Genomic DNA, 15990 nt, shown 5'->3' with positions numbered 1-15990 from the left:
GGAGGTGGTGGAGGTTGCAGTGAGCCGAGATTGCACCATTGCACTCTAGCCTGGGTGACAAGAGAGAAACTCTGTCACAAAAAAAAAAAAAAAGAAAGAAAGAAAGAAAAAAGAAAAAACTCAAAATGGATCAAAGACCTAAACAAATGAGCTAAAACCATAAAACTCGTAGGAGAAAATATATGGGAAAAACTTCATGATACTGAATTTGGCAATGATTTCTTGGACATAATACCAAAAGCACAAGCAACAAAAGAAAAGGTAAGTTGGATTTCATCAAAATTAAAAACTCTGGGCAGGGCGCGGTGGCTCACGTCTGTAATCCCAGCACTTTGGGAGGCAGGCAGATCATGAGATCAGGAGTTCAAGGCCAGCCTGGCCAACATGGTGAAAACCCGTCTCTACTAAAAATACAAAAATTAGCCAGGCGTGGTGGCGCATGCCTGTAATCCCAGCTATTCAGGAGACTGAGGCAGGAGAATAGCTTGAACCCAGGAGGCGGAGGTTGCAGTGAGCCGAGATTGGGACACTGCACTCCAGCCTGGGACAGAGCAAGACTTCATCTTAAAATAACATAAAATAAAATAAAATAAAAATTGTGTACATCAAAACACACTATCAAAAAGTAAAAAGGCAAACCACGGAATAAAAAAAAATTTGCAAATCACATAGCTGATAAAGGATTGATATAAAGAACTCCTACAACTAAGCAACAACAAAAACCCAATTAAAAAGATAAAAGACATAAGTAGACATTTCTTCAAAGAAGATACAAAAATGGTCACATGAAAAGATGCTCAGCCGGGCATGATGGCTCAACATACGCAATCCCAGCACTTTGGGAGGCTGAGGCAGGAGTATTGCTCGAGCCCAGGAGTTGGAGACCAGCCTGGACGTTTGCTTGAACCCAGGAGTTGGAGACCAGCCTGGGCAACATGTCTCTACAAAATATAAAAAAAAAGAGGCAGGGCACAGTGGCTCATGCCTGTAATCCCAGCACTTTGGGAGGCCGAGGGGGGCGGATCACCTGAGGTCGGGAGTTTGAGACCAGCCTGGTCAACATGGAAAAACCCCATCTCTACTGTAAATAAAAAATTAGCTGGACATGGTGGCGCATGCCTGTAATCCCAGCTACTTGGGAGGCTGAGGCAGAAGAATCACTTGAACCTGGGAGGCAGAGGTTGCAGTGGGCAGAGATAGCGCCATTGCACTCCAGCCTGGGCAACAAGAGTGAAACTCTGTCTCAAAAAAAAAAAAAAAAAAGAAGAAGAAGAAGAAAAGAAAATCAGCTGAACATGGTGGTACACGCCTGCGGTCCCAGCCCAGCTACTGGAGAGGCTGAGGTGGGAGGATCATTTTAGCCCAGGAGGTCGAGGCTGCAGTGAGGCATGATTATGCCACTACACTCCAGCCTGGGTGCCAAAGCAAAATCTTGTCTCAAAAAAAAAAAAAGAAAGAAAAGAAGAGAAAAAGAAACGATGCACAATGTCACCCATCACCAGGGAAATACAAATCAAAACCACAGTGAAATACCACCCTATTAGAGATTTTATTTTAAAAATAATAGATTTTTTTGTGTTAGAAAACATGGCCAGGCACAAGCAGGCCAGACACAGTGGCTCACGCCTGTAATCCCAGCACTTTGGGAGGCCGAGGCGGGCAGATCACAAAGTCAGGAGTTCGAGACCAGCCTGGCCAATAGGGTGAAACCCCGTCTCTACTGAAAATATGAAAATTAGCCAGGCGTGGTGGCGGGTGCCCATAGTCCCAGCTACTTGGGAGGCTGAGGCAGGAGAATCGCTTGAACCCAGGAGGGAGAGGTTGCAGTGAGCCGAGATCGCGCCACTGCACTCTAGCCTAGGCAACAGAGCAACACTGTCTCAAAAAAGAAAAAGAAAAAAGGAAAAAAAAAAAAGAAAACGGGACCAGGAACAATGGCTCACACCTGTAATCCCAGCACTTTGGGAGGCCAAGGCTGGCGGATCACTTGAGCTCAGGAGTTTGAGACCCTCCTGGGCCACATGGAGAGACCTCATCTCTACAAAAAATACAAAAATTAGCCAGGCATGGCAATGCACACTTGTACTCCCAGCTACTCAGGAGACTGAGGTGGGAAGGAACACTTGAGCCCGGGAGGTCAACGCTACAGTGAGCTGTGGTCGGGCCATTGCATTCCAGTCTTGGTGACAGAGTGAGATCCTGGCTCAACATAAATAAAAATCAATCAATAAGAAAACAGAAAATAATAAATGTTGGCAAGGATGTGGAGAAATTGGAACCCTTGTGCATTGCTGGTGGTAATGTAAAATGGTGTAGCCCCTGTGTCAAATAGCATGGTGGTTCCTCAAAATATTAAGCATAAAATTACCAAATGAAATTTGGTAATTATCAAATTACTAGCAATTTCACTTCTGGGTACATACACAAAAGAATTGAATGTGGCACTCAAACAGATATTTGTATACTCATATTCATGGTGGCATTATTCCCAAAAGCAGAAAGATGGAAACAACCCATCTATCAAAAGATGATTAAACAATATGGTATAAACATACAAAGGAATATTTTTCAGCCTTAAAACAAATGAAATTCTGATACATGCTACAACGTGGATGAATCTTGAAGACATCATGCTAAGAGAAATGAGCCAGACACAAAGACAAATATTACATAATTCCATTTATACGAGGTACCTGGAGTACACAAATTCATAGAGTCAAAAAGTAGAATGATGGTTACCAAGGGCTATGGGCATGAGGTGATATTGTTTAATGGGCAGAGCTTGTTTAGGATGATGAAAAAGTTATGGAGATGGATAGAGGTGATAGTTACACAATAATGTAAATGTATTTTATGCCACTGAATTGTACACTTAAAAATGGTTTAAATAATAAATTTTAAGTTATGTATACAGTCATGTGCTGCATAAGGATGTTCCAGTCAACAATGGATTACACATATTACAGTGGTCCTATAAGATTATAATGGAGCTGTCCTATACAGGTGTGCCCTTTTAAGAGATGGGGCCTCACTGTGTTCCCCAGGCTAGAACGCAGTGCCTATTCACAGATGTGCTCATAGCACACTACAGCCTAGAACTCCTGATCTCAAGTGATCCTCCTACCTCAGCCTGAGTACCTGGAATTACAGGTGCACACCACCATGCCTGGCCTATTTTCTAATCTTTTATATCATATTTTAACTGTATCTTTTCTATGTTTAGATACACAAAAATTTACCATTGTGTTAAACTGTCTTATAGTATTCAGTACAGTGACATGCTACACAGGTTTACGGCCTAGGAACCACAGACTATACCATATAGTCTAGGTGTGTAGTAGGCTATACTGTCCAGGTTAGTGTAAGTATACTCTATGATGTTTGCATGACAAAATTACCTAATGATGCATTTTCCAGAACATATTCCTGTCATTAAGCAACAAATGACTATATTTTACCATAATAAAAATATTTTTAAAAAAGGTCAACAGAGTAAATTTTATGTTATCTATATTGTACCACAATTTTAAAAACAAAACAAACTTTATTTGATCGCAAAGGATGAATCTGGCAAGACAACAAGAACAATGCCCTCTCATTTCCTTGACTGTTCACCTAGATACAGCATTATCTGTGACAAGGGAAAAAACATCTAATCTAAAGCTGAATTTTTTTCTACATTTAGTCCTATAATCCTTAGGTCACTTAACTGGGATACTCACTTTTTAAAAAAAGCAACGCTATATATTCAGTTCGTTCATGATTTAAGCCATTTAACAGGGAAATAAATATTTTAACATCCTAATCCTCTGCATACAGTACGGTATACTCTAACTTACAAAACAGAAAGCCAAAAGATTGCTCCTAGCTGTTAATATATTTCTACTTAGGAAAGTGGGCACGTAAGGAACAACATGCTCAGAACAGTAACATAAAAATTAAATTTGCTTCCCTAAAGCAGTAAAGATATCTGCTATATCAAAAGTAGTTAAAATGTGGTAATGAAGGAACACTAAGATATACAGGGTTCAAAATGAAAACAATGGAAAAAGATAATCCATGATTCTTTAATGAAGGTGTTTATATTCCACCTCTGAGAAAGCACCCTGATATGTATTCCAAGGCTTTTCCCAGCTCTTTACCACTTTCTTTCACTGCTGCTGTTTATTTCTTTTCTTTTTCTTTTTTTTCCCCTGAGGAGGAAAGGAAGGCTGAGACAGAGAAGGGAAAATAAGATTATGGGAATAAACTGATAAGGAAGAAAGAAAAAAACTAGTTTATTTTTTCTCCTCACACTGAATCCTAAATACATTATCATCATCATCATTCTCATCATCACAAATGTGAACAACTGCAAATAACTGAAGGCAAAGGAAAACTAAATTTCCTCCAGTCACAACCTAATCCAAAGCAAAAAAGTGGGGGTGGGGGATCCATCTGCAGGCTTGCATCTGTAAATTAAGTTTGTATGCTGAATTCTTCAAACAATCTTGACTGTAATACAAAGCTGCTGTTAAATATGGTGACAGGAACCTTGGTCTAAGGGTGGAGCGCTAAGTTCTTTCAACAGCTTTCTAGCCTAAGAAGTGACATCAGTTAAAGAACTTTAAACTCAAGTGTTTCATTCACTAAGTATAAACAAATCAAGGTTTTCATAAGACACCACATAGTACAAACTAAGAGTTTAAAGATATAACTTCATGATACTATATAGTACCACAGGAAAAGCAGAATGAGAATTTGGGAAGAAGCTAATTTATCTATCTGAACTCAAAATAATCCTGTAGAATAGTCCATTATTCCAAGAGTCCTTTTGATCTTAACGACAAACATGAAGGTCTCTGAATTGGACTGCTATTTTAACAGGGGCCCTCCCTATGCCAGTAACAATAATGCTTTTTCCCTAATGTAAAACATTCGACCAATTCTTGGCAAACACTCTCATATAACCAGAAGATAACATCAATGTTGGCACAATCCTATGCTCTTTCTTGTGCACCTTTTTCTAAAAACTTTCCTCCTGGACGGGCGCAGTGGCTCATGCTTGTAATCCCAGCAATTTGGGAGGCCAAGGTGGGTGAACGATGTGAGCCCAGGAGTTAGAGACCAGCGTGGGCAACATGCGGACATCCCGTTTCTACAAAAAATACAAAAATTGGCCCTGTGTGGTGATGTATGCATGTAGTCCCAGCTACTTGGGAGGCTAAGGTGGGAAAATCACCCAAGCCCAGGAAGTCGAGGCTGCAGTGATCTGTGTTCATACCACAGGACTCCAGCGTGGGCATCAGAGTGAGATCCTGTCTCAAAACAAACAAACAAACAAACAAAACCTTTACTCCTTAGTTTTCCTTAATAAGAGGAAGAAGCAGGGGAGGAGGAGGTAGCAGCAAAAACTTGGATCCTCGGATATACGGGCTAAGTAGTTGTTCACCCCAAAACCTAGCCTTAATCTTCTGAAGGCAAAATGTCCTTCATAACTCCCCCTTCTGTGCTTGCCACTGATCCTAAACCGCAGGCCTTCCTGACTTGCAACAGGACCAGGCCAGATTATGGTTATGTGGTAGGTTCTGTCAGGCAAGCTTTGACAAGGTCTCAAAATAGACCCTGGGCACAAGCCAGGGAAGCTACCACTCACGAGTTCCGACTTCATCAAACTATAGCCCTTCAGTATGTAATTTTTTTTTTCTCTCTACTGTCTCTCTCATTTCAAAAAGGCAAAGAATCCTGAACCTCCTCCTGGCCACAAGTAACCTGTATAACATCAAACCTAAGCCTCCTTTATTCTGTTTACAAAAACTTTGCAGAATAAAGATTGAATCTGTACCTACTTCCTGCCTTGAGAAAGTAATCCATCAAATAGCACTCTAGTTTGCAAAAGGATTTTTGGATCTCAAACTCCATAGAGGTTTATTTTATTATGTATAGATTAGGATGTGGAAGGTAAAGGAAAAAAGGAGGTAGATTATTTACTTCTTTCCTGACTAATAATATAGTACCGACTTATGCAGGGCAAGAAGTTAAACTATACACAATGCTTTTAATTGATACTGGTCATAAAATTCTGAAACAATCAACCTACTTAAGATGTAGCCATTTAACTATTATCAAATATAAATGCTTCTATATGACAGTACCAGTCTTCAAACCATGATATTTCTACTTTTACCGATACAAATAAAATTAATCACCTGACACTCAAATGTTTTTAAGTACCTTATAAAATACATTTGCAATATTTTTTAAATGGAGAGATGGATAAAGAATACAAAGTAATTAAGAGCTCCTTTCCCCTTCCACAAGCCCAAGAAATAAGTTAAATTCTATTATAAATAAAGCCAATATAGGATTGAAATAGTTCTAACTTTTCATAACTTCAGTCCCAATCTTACAGTCACACTTTGAAAATACATTCTGCATAGATACTACTAATGCAAAGACTTATATATGTATTGTTCATTATAGCAGTGTTTGCAGAAGGTTAAAAACAACCTAAATATCTGTCAATAGAAAATGGTAAAATAAATTAGGGAAAATGAATAAACTATGGTTCATCTACACTAGCAAGGCATGCGGTCTTTTAAAAAAAGTAAGAAATATGTGCTAAATACAAAAAGATCTTCATATGCCAAAGATAAGAATGAAAGATACAATATATTTCTCCTAGACATATGTGATTGAATATGGTTGCTTGGATTCGGTGTTGGGGTAAGGAAAGGCTGGGAGTTTGTGGTGGAAAGCAGACTTTCTTTTCATCATATACCACTTTTTAAAATGTTTTATCAATTTGTAAAAGTCCCATAAATATCTACTGAACCTATGAAATAAGCATTCTCCTCCTATAATGCCATTTCTTCCCCTTCCCTAATTATCTCTACTTTTATCTACTGTTCTCCCTACCACTAGGCTAAAACAAATGCATACGTATGTTCCCTATGAAGTGGGATTATCTCTTGACCTCCCCATCAAAATAAATGAATAATGAACTAATGAAGAAGTATAGCACATGATCAACCCAGTTTTTAGCCTAGTTGTTTGACTCCTTTGAAGTCCAGCATAATTTATTATAAGCCAAAAAGTTCACAAGGTGAGTTTTGTTCAATTCCTTCCTTCTGAAGTTTTAAAAGTTGAGTTTTACTGGCTGGGCGCAGTGGCTCATCCCTGTAATCCCAGAACTTTGGGAGGCCAAGGCGGGCAGATCACGAGGTCAGGAGATCGAAGCCATCCTGGCTAACAGGGTGAAACCCCGTCTCTACTAAAAAATAAAAAATAAAAAATTAGCGGGGCGTGGTGGCAGGCGCCTGTAGTCCCAGCTACTGGGTAGGCTGAGGCAGGAGAATGGCATGAATCCGGAAGGCGGAGCTTGCAGTGAGCCGAGATTGCGCCACTGCACTCCAGCCTGGGCGACAGAGCAAGACTCCATCTAAAAAAAAAAAGTTGAGTTTCATTTATTTATTTTCGAGACAGGGTCTCACCCTGTCTCCCAGGCTGGAGTGCAGTGGTGCTTTCAGGGCTCACCGCAGAGCTCATGTGGTCTTCCCACCTCAGTCTCACAAGCAGCTGGGACTGCAGGGACACACCACCAGCTAATTTTTTTGTAGAGACAGGGTCTCACTATGTTGCCCAGACTGGTCTTTAACTCCTGGGCTCAAGCAATCCTTCTGCCTTGGCTTCCAAAAGTTGAGTTTTAAATGATCACAGATTATATTCTTTATTTGCAGACTGGACAAACTAGTACATTTTCCCTATTAAAGGACCATCTCTCAATTTAGATGTTCCACATAGAAAGCAACTACCTAAAAGGAAAAAGCTATGAAACAGCCTGTATTTTGCAGGTGCAATGGATAATGATCCTAAGATAAAGACAGAAGAATTTTATTTCCTTTTGAATGACCCTCGTCAACATTCCCAGCACACTACAAGAATTATTTTTTTCTATATATTATCAACTCTGCTCCTTCTCACACTAGGAACAGGGTAAATAATCCACAAAGAGTTCTGCAAGAAATTGCTCCCTCCCTCTTGCTAAATTCATTTCTAATAAAGATTTGTTTTTGTTTTGAGAGACAGAGATACTTTGCCAAATATATTCTCCATATTACCTTTTCCTTTCGTTACGGAGATACTTAAATCCTGACCTATGAAGGTTTCCCTTGCATATTTACCTATCAAGACTGTCAGTTATGGTGATTTCCACAAGGGATTTTCCAAAAGGGAATCTGTGTTCACAGGGAACTGAAACTCTTAAGTCACTATTAGCTAGACAAAAATCAAAAGCAACATTAGGGAACACTCTGAATATAATGGATATCCAAAGTAAAAAAAAATGCCAAAATTTAGTGAAAGAAATAAAGGAATTTAGTAAGCTAGACCAACAGGATAGACTTGCCATTACTTTATAACTAAAGTTCTTTATAAATGAAAATCAAGGTAAAAATCAGCTGAACTCCAACAGAAGGAAAAGAAAAACAAGGGTAAGGGTATTAAGAACTCGGTGATTTCAACCTTATTTTACTTAACATTTTTAAAGTCAAAAATGATCAAATTACATTTCAGCAATAAAAAGCTATTTCTAGTTTAAAGTGAATCCATTCCAATCACAACTTCAATACACACTTTCTTCTAGAACAGAACTTAATAACTCATGTAGTTTCATTCTACATTTTTAAAGACAGAATCACAAAAATGGGTGATGCTTTCCACTCAAAAGACTATTTTGTATAGTGCAAATTCTTTCAGTGAACATTTTCGTACCTTAGTGATGGTAGCTCTCCTTTCCACTGACATTTACTTCTAGACCCCTTCATTTATCTTCCCACATCTGGCAAAAAAAAAAAAAAAAGGGGGGGGGGAAGGGGTAAAATCAAAGCAATCACTTAAAAACCAACAAACTATTCTAAATTCGAGCATTCTGCAAATACTTCAACTTTTATTTCATTACCATTCTTCACGATGATAAATATCCAGCAACAGACCTAACAAAACATAATACAACACTTCCTATAAAATGAGTAAAGAATGCCATCTCATTAGGCAGATACGAACTTAGCTTTCCTCTATTTCAATTTTCAGATTCATAGCAATGATTCACAAAGTGAGTGATCTACCTTCGAAATGAATCACACTTTCCGAAATTCTTATTCTACATATTATAATACTAGGTCATTAGCTCTGCATCTGTTAAACAGAGCATGATGTTGGTTAAACAGGGTTAGTGCCGCAAGATATTCAAACCACAACAACCTTGGAGTCCCTGCCAACTAATTCTATTTGCAACACTGCATTCTCCAATAATTGCACTTTTTCATATAGATTTATCCCCAAAATAAAATGTTATCTTGAAAAAATATTATTTTAAACACTGATTAAGAACTTATACATCCATACCCTGCTCTCTCTCTCTCGTTCCATTACTATATCCACATTCTCTTCCCATTATGACAACATAAAAAAATTAAGAGCCACCCTTATCCTTACATATCATTTTTAGTCAATCAATCCACTCTACAATTTTTCTGTTTATAGTAGAAACGCTGAGTCATTAAATGGAAACTCAAAGAAAACCAGCTACTAACAGTTAAGGTTTAGGATACCATATTTATCTAGCCATGTCTCAGCAGCCTGTATTTGTATCTCCCACGGTGAAAAAAGTAAAGCAAACACTTGAACTTTTTTCCCTCTAAGAAAGAAAAAGAAGTGGGTTTCCTTAGGTCCTCCTGCATCCTGCTGGTTACTCACAGGCAGGGCTGACTGGAGTTCTGTAACTTAACAATCTGGGTGTCAATAACGCCTCATATTAGTCAAGTATTAACCCAGCTAGTGCCTGTTAAACCCGCGATCCAGCTCAGGTCAAGGAGGAAGAAGTAAAATTCCCAAAAAATGCTACGCCCTACACCGTCCTGACACCGTGCCCTGGGGGTGCTCGTCCCGGGACAGAACCGTAGTGTGGCGTCTAAGGAGGAAGAGAAGGCGCCTAGGGCACCCGAAACGGAGGGACAGCTGCCCAATTTAATTTCTCCCACAGTGGGAATAACACGTACCTTTCCCCAGCGCGGTGGAAAGGTGAGCGTTAGAAATCAGATGGGATGTCTGAGAACGCCGCAGGCAGGGGGCGACCCCAGCCCGGGAGCCCGCCAGGGGCCGGCCAGTCCCCAGGGAAGCCCGGCCCCCTAGCCGAGGTCAGAGGCGGCGCGGATCCCACGGGACTGCGGAGGCCGGGAAGGAGGTCCCCAACTCCCTGCTCCCTGCTCCCACCGGGCTGGCGGGAGGAGCGGCCCTTACCTGTGTTAGGGCGCGCGCTGTGACTGCGTCGCTGTCCGGGAAGGGCCGAAGAGCTGCTCGCCCGCCCGGCGCCCGCTGGGGCTATGGGCGAGGGGCGCAGCTGGACGACTCAGTCCTGGGTCCCCGGCCAGGCGGGCGGGGATGGACGCGGCGGCTCCCGGCACTGGCAGCCGGCTAGTCGGTCAGGCCGATGTGCCCTCTGCGCCGCGGCTGAGACAGCGGGAAGCGACCCCGGGAGGAGCCGCAGCCTGAGCGGCCGACTGAAGAGGCGAAGGATGGGCGGGGCCACAGGGTCGACGACCCACTCACCCGGAAGCAGTTGTGCCCGCGACTGCCCGGGAGTGGCGCTTGCCGCGGGCCGGGCTTGCACCCCGCTGGGCAAAGTACCCGGGGCTGTCACACGGCGAGCTGAGTCCTGGGCCGGCGGGTGAGGTTCCCCAAGCGGCGATGCTCCTGGCTCCCTGTTCCGCCATTGCGAGCCGTTAGGGCCAAGCTGGAGGGAGGGCGGCGAGGCGCGGCTGCCGGTAGGGCGGGGCCCTGGGCTGCTGGCGGGGCGGAGGCCGGAGGCGGCCTTGGGCGGGTGGCTTCTCTGGGTCCCACGGTTCCTGCCCAGGCTCTCCGAACCAGGACCAGTGCCGGTAATGTGAATTGACACTTGTTCCGGTTCAGGGCTGCCCCACCCCTGGTTGCCCCTAAACCCTGCGGCCTGGTGGGCTTGGGCAAGTGGGCTGGAGTAGCGCTCTGTTAGGAAACGAGTATGCGAGGGAGGGAGGGTGGGTGTGGTCGAAATGCCCAAGCCTCATTTCAAAAATGAAGACGCCTGACCTTAAAATTATTTCTGGAGAAGAATGCTTGCCCGAGAGATGGGGGGGTGGGTGGGGAGCGGGATGGAGGGAGGAGTATAGAGTCTGTTAAAAATCTGATAGACACGGACTTGTTATTTATTCCGGAAGTATCTGACGAGGCCCACCAGGTTCAAGGCACTGGGGAAAGACCAGGGTCGTGCATTTGAAAAACTTACCTTAGTGGAATAGACGGGCTGAAGCAAACGAACAAGATAATGACAGATGTAGTAAGGCTTTGCAGGAAACACACAGAGTGATGAAAAAGATTTTGTGGACGAGGCCTCTGGCTAGATAGGATGGCTAAAAAAGACCTCTAGGAGGAAGTGATAGTTGAGGAGCCTCCTGACAAAAAAGGCATGAAATACACCTAACCACGACTTTACATACAGGGACTGCAGATTCCAGAACCCCCTAAATAAGCCCACTAGTTCCATGTTGAGCACCTGTCTCTAAAGCTTTCTAAGGGCTGTTTCTGTGCTGCCCACTTCCCCCTGCAATTTCAGAAGACTTGATCACGCTTACAGTTTATGGGGGCTGGCACTGTGGCACTAATGGGGGAGGTTCAAGAGACAGGGAGAATTATACCCATCAGCTTTGAGAGACAAATTCTTTACCTTTTCACTGTTTCTATGTCACTATATTTCTCAGAGCCATGAGTAAACATTAAAACTATGATTTTTACGTCGGCATGTTATGATCTGAATAAAATGATTAATGACATCTTTTGCCAAATTTGTTGAAGACAAAGGGAGAGGATCTATTCAGATGCAGTACCTGAATAATACCAAAAACCCAACATGTATTAAATATTAACGACATAATTAATATAGAGATTGTCTGGATAATACATTAGATTCTCTTGCCCTTTTAATTTTTCTCCTTAGCCACTTGTTTTGATTCATGCAAACCAGCAGAAATATTTTGCATTGTGTTTCTCGGAAAAGGGACTGGGAGGTAGCTAACACTTAATCACCTTCTATTTACACAGCATTGTGCTAGGAACTTAAATATCTCTTCCAGTATTAGGACTAACCTTGAGATGTGGGTATCATTATACCCACTTTAGTAACAAAGACATTGAGATTCAGAGAGATTGTGACATACCTAAGGTAGCAAAACTAGTAGCTGGAAGAGCCAAAATTTGAACTCACATCTCTCTGGCCATACTAAATGCATCACCATAAATTATTTCATGGGCAGTCTTTCCCTGCACATTAATTGATTTATTTCTGCCAAATATATGTGTTCCTAGATCTTTTTGGAATATTCTGACATGGGAATGCCCCCAGGTCTGTGAGGACTGGCTTCTCTGGGATTCTATCAATAGATGAAGGAAAATTTTGCAATTGTTTATACAGTTTGGGGGGTTGAGGTGGTACAGTTTGTACATTTTTGTTCCTTTCATAGCAAATTCTTCAGTTTTCTTTGATGAGGCCAAGAAATAAATTTTTTCCTTTCTTAAGAGCAAATACTCATTTTTGTGGTTTTCACAAAAGTTGTCTTTCACAAACACGGTAATACTGTGTTTCACACTACACATCTCTAAGATGTGAAAGATCATTAGTTCAAACATTAAAAGCAGGATACCACTTTTGAAAGCCTAATATTTTTATTAGTAAAGTGTGTCTGGTCTAGGCGCAATGGCTCACACCTGTAATCCCACTACTTTGGGACGCCAAGGCAGGTGAATTGCATAAGCTTAGGAGTTCACGACCAGCCTGGGGAACATGGTGAAACCTTATCTCTACAAAAAATTAGCTGGGCATGGTGGCATGTGCCTGTTAGTCTCAGCTACTTGGGAGACCTAGGTGGGAGGATTGCTTGGGCCCAGGAGGTCAAGGCTGCAGTAAGATGTGATTGTGCCACTGTCCTCCAGCCTGCATGACAGAGCAGGACCCTGTCTCCAAAAAAAAAGTGTGTCTGTGTGTGTGTTAGAAACATTTTTCTAATTTTATATAACTCCTTACAAGCCTATGGAAACCTGGTTATGTAACTGTCTTTTACTGTGTATATTTGTTTTAAGTTCTCCTCCTAAGAATTCCTATCTAGATTTATTTTTTCATGTTGTTATTTTTTCTTTTTTACTTTTTATTTGGAAATAATTATTAAAAAGTTGCAAAAATAGTACAGCGGTCCTGTGTAGTATTTGCCCAGTTTACCCTATTGATATCTTACATACCTATAATACCTTATTAAAACCAGGAAATTGACATACTACGGTCTTTAGGTTTTTAATTTATTTTTATGTTTCATATCAAAAAGTTTCCATTTTGCAGTAATTCATTTTTATTATATTTGACTTGGCCCTTCCTCTCCTAAATTAGCAAATGTTAATAAGCTTGTCCTGGTGCTCATCTTGAATTACAAGTTTATTTTTAAAATTATCTGGGTCAACACAATTGAAAGTGATTCATTTGTAAGGTTGTTGCTTTCTCTGGTCATACTGTTGCATGTCATCCTGCCCTAATAAACCTGCAACATTATACAACTTGTGTGTGTATATTTTAACACATCTTCTGACCACTGCGGTTTTTTCACAGATTGTTATCAAAGGAAAACAGAGGAATACAAGACTCCTCATTTGACTGGATTTTTTAAAAAGTTTCTAAACATCTAACTGTCAAAACAAGAATACTGGGTGGGCATGGTGGCTAACACCTTGTAATCCAGCACTTTGAGGGGCCAAGGTGGGCAGATACCTTGAGCCCAAGAGTTCTGGACCAGCCTGGGCAACATGGTGAAATCCTGTCTCTACAAAAAAAAAAAAAAAAAAAAAATAGCTGGTTGTGGTGGTCCACACCTGTAGTCCCAGCTACTCCAGAGGCTGAAGTGGGTGGATCACTTGAGTCCTGGAGGTCAAGGCTGCAGTGAGCCATGACTACACCACTGCAAGCCAGTCTGGGTGACAGAGCAAGATCCTACCTCAAAAAAAAAAAAAAAGAATGCTATGGTTTGTTGGTTAGTGTGCAAAATCTCACTTATGGCTAATTCTGGTTCTACATGGATTCTACTACCCAGGGCACTCACCCTTTACTCCACCAGAGAATAAACAGGGAAAAAATGAAGGGTAAATTACTTTGTTCAATCTTAGTCTTGAGGAAAGGTTGATGAGAGGGGAAAATTTGGGACTTTGTGTAGGTATCAATTATGTTATGAACACCTAATCACTGATTATCAAGTGATGGTTTTTCTGCATTATATACTTACTATAAATGAGTAAAAAACATCCTTCATATTATAGCTTATTTAACAAACTATTATTTATCTGCTGTGTATCAGGCACCCAGTTAGGTACTTGACACAGGGACAAAACAATCTCTGCCCTTAAGGAGCTAGAATTCCAGAGTTTCTGTTGATACATATATTTTTTAATGTTAAGCTCTCACTATGTGCTAGATAATTTGCAAATGCTAGACATCCAATGGGAAGCAAAAACAAAGCTGTTTCTTTTTCTTATGAAACTGGTAAGGGAGACAATCTCACAAAAGTACCTTTAAAATCTAACAAGTATTACAAAGGGTAGGTATGTGCTGCCATGAGGGCATAAAAGCATTGGGACTTGACCTAACCTGAGGTATCAGAAATGCCTTCTCCTGGGAATAGATGTTTCAAGCTGAGATTTAAAAGTGCCTCAGAGTATAAACTACATGCAGAAGTTGGGGACAGCAAGAAAGAGCACAAATAGAGCTCATGATAGAAGCAACAGAGTCCCAGGGACTGAAATGAGAGAATGTGAGATGAGTCTGGAGAGTTAAGGGTCCACCATTCAGGGTCTTAGAGGCTGTGGTAAAGATTCTAATCTTTGTTCTGAAATCTGCAAACCAATCGAGTTTTTAGTGAGAGCAACATGATCAGATTTGTATTTTCAAAAGACCACTCTGACTTCAATGTTAAGAATTCATTCATGCATAGTGTCATGCATCTGTGGTCCCAGCTACTCGGGAGGCTGAGGCACAAGAATCACTTGAACCAGGGAGGCGTAGGCTGCAGTGAGTCGAGATCATGGCACTGCACTCCAGCCTGGGCCACAGAGTAAGACTTTGCTTCAAAAAAGAAAAATTTTAAAAAAAGAATTCATTTTTGGCCAGGTGTGGTAGCTCACAACTGTAAGCCCAGCACTTTGGGAGGCCAAGGTGAGAGGATTGCTTGCGCCCAGGAGTTTGAGACCAGCCTAAGCAATATAGTGGGACCCCATCTCTACAAAATATAAAAAAATGAAAACATTAGCCAAGTGTGGTGGTGCACACCTGTAGTCTCAGCTACTCATTCTTTAAATAAATGCATCCTGAGGGCCTGCTATAGACCAAATCCTACTCTGCACACAGAGCACACAGCAGTGGACAACAGACAAATTCCCTATCTGTGAGGATCTTACATACAATATACAAATCATAAATAAGATAATAGTGCTGTAAGAATATTGGAACAGGATGAGAATGAAAGGGTAGGGTGGAGTTGCTATTTTATAAGCTTGAATCCTATAAAATTACTGATTTTTAAAAATAATTTTTGACCTGAGAATGACATTACACCTTAGGTTTGAATGGTTCAATCCGGTTGTGTGACATTAGGGTCATATGGTTCAACTTAATACTTGGAAGAGTCAGAACTAATGAGGTGATCGAAAGAAAGAGAAGCAAGCCATGTAAATACCTGGGAGAAGAGCATTTGAAGCAAAGGAACAGCAAGGGCAAAGGCCCTAAAACAAAAATGCGCCTGCCATGTTTGAGGAGCAATAACAAGGCTGAAGAGTAAAGGACAAATGGGAAGAATGGTAATAGAGGCCAGATCATACTGGTGACCATGGTAACAAATTGGCTTTTCTCCTTTTTTTTTTTTTTTTTTTCCCCGTTAAGACAGGATCTCA

General features: G+C 41.3%; 1 protein-coding gene across 2 annotated transcripts in view; it reads right to left on the bottom strand.

Moving 5' to 3' along the window:
• LRRFIP2 (LRR binding FLII interacting protein 2) overlaps positions 1-10585 on the bottom strand; it is a 127748-nt gene extending 117163 nt beyond the window's left edge. Inside the window, exons 1-2 of one of the 2 annotated variants that reach the window (XM_054481167.2) lie at positions 10279-10585; positions 8752-8818 (exon numbers count right to left, since the gene is read on the bottom strand). The gene's annotated coding sequence lies outside the window, so the exon portion shown is untranslated. The remainder of the gene's footprint in view (positions 1-8751; positions 8819-10278) is intronic. The other variant, XM_063662049.1, reaches the window with a different exon arrangement.
• Between the last annotated feature and the right edge of the window lie 5405 nt (positions 10586-15990).

The sequence above is a fragment of the Pongo pygmaeus genome, chromosome 2, assembly GCF_028885625.2.
Source record: "Pongo pygmaeus isolate AG05252 chromosome 2, NHGRI_mPonPyg2-v2.0_pri, whole genome shotgun sequence".
Lineage (NCBI taxonomy): Eukaryota > Metazoa > Chordata > Mammalia > Primates > Hominidae > Pongo > Pongo pygmaeus.
The sequence above is the reverse complement of the archived record's forward strand: the minus strand, read 5'-3'. Positions and strand labels throughout refer to the sequence as shown.